Source organism: Orycteropus afer, unplaced genomic scaffold (genome assembly GCF_000298275.1).
Source record: "Orycteropus afer afer isolate SDZICR_OR568_19922 unplaced genomic scaffold, OryAfe1.0 scaffold00981, whole genome shotgun sequence".
In the NCBI taxonomy this organism is placed as follows: domain Eukaryota; kingdom Metazoa; phylum Chordata; class Mammalia; order Tubulidentata; family Orycteropodidae; genus Orycteropus; species Orycteropus afer.
In genome coordinates this window covers 54235-55701 of record NW_006922568.1, presented here as the reverse complement: position 1 = coordinate 55701, position 1467 = coordinate 54235, and positions in this window count along the sequence as shown.

The window sequence follows — 1467 nt, the reverse complement described above, 5'->3', positions numbered from 1 at the left end:
ATAGGAAAGAAGGACACAGGGAAGAGGTAACTACACGGAGGAAGTGGGAAGAGAGGTGTTACACTGTAGGAATTACAGTCAATGTCATGAAACAAAATGTGTATGAACTGCTGTATGGAAAATGAATTTGCTGTGTAAACTTTCATCCAAATCACACACACACACATACACACACAAAAAGAGATATAATAGACCATTTTAAACTTGGGAATAAAATAGTAAACCACAGGGTAACCTCAGAGAAAAATAATAAGCCTTCACATCAAAATTAAAAAGAAGAGAGGCAAAAATATTTAGCAAATACTAAAACAATAGCAATGAAGGAAATGATTTTAAAAAGTTCATAAAAAAAATGAGCTCAGCATAGAAATTTATATGGAACAAAGAAATCAGCCACCCCACACACAAACACATACCAAAATGACAGCAACAAATTCATACTTGTCAATAATTACAATGAATAAATGGATTAAATACACCAACCAAGAGGTAGAGAGTTGAAGAATGGATAACAAAACATGACCCATCAATATGCTCTCTAAAAGAGATACATCTTAGACACAAAGACAAAAATAGAGTAAAAATCAAAGGTTGGGAAAGACTATATCAAGCAAGTGGCAATCAAATAAAAGCAGAAGTGGCAATATAAATTTCTGAAAAAATAGACTTTAAGACAAAAACTGCCATAAGAGACAAGGAAAGACACTATATAATGATTAAAGGATCAATCCAACAAGAGGATATAACCATAATAAATATCCATGCACTCAGTGAAAGAGCCCAAAAATACATAAATCAGACTTTAACAGAATTGAAAAAACAAATAGACAACTCCATAGCAATAGTAGGAGACTTTCATACACCACCTTCAAGGAAGGATAGGACAACTAGACAGAAACTCAACAAAGACACAGAAGAACTAAACAATACAATCAACAAATTTGACCTTATAGACATCTATAGAACTCTTCACCCAACAACAGCACACTATAATTCTTTTCTAGCATGCATGGAACATTCTCCAGAATAGACCATATATTAGACCACAAAGCAAGCCTCAATAAATTTAAAGACATTGAAATATTGCAAAACATTTTCTCAGATCACAATGTAGGAGAGAAGTCAAGACAATTGTGAGATATAACAGACTGGGGTGGGGAGGGAAAATTGCTAGATAGGTAGAGACAAGTATTGATTTGGGTGAAGGGAAGGGCAATGCACCAAAAGCAAGTGATCAACATGGTGGCACATATAGGCATATAGGCATATAAGGTGAATATTTAGACCAGATAGGTACACTCCTTAGAATAATTGCTCAGAGGGCAGGAATGCATAGGAAAGAAGGACACAGGGAAAAGAACCACAAGGAGAAAGTGATTAGAGAGCAATTACATTATGGGGATTGCAATCAATGTTATGAAACAGAATGTGTATGAACTGTTGTATGGCAAATGAATTTGCTCTGAA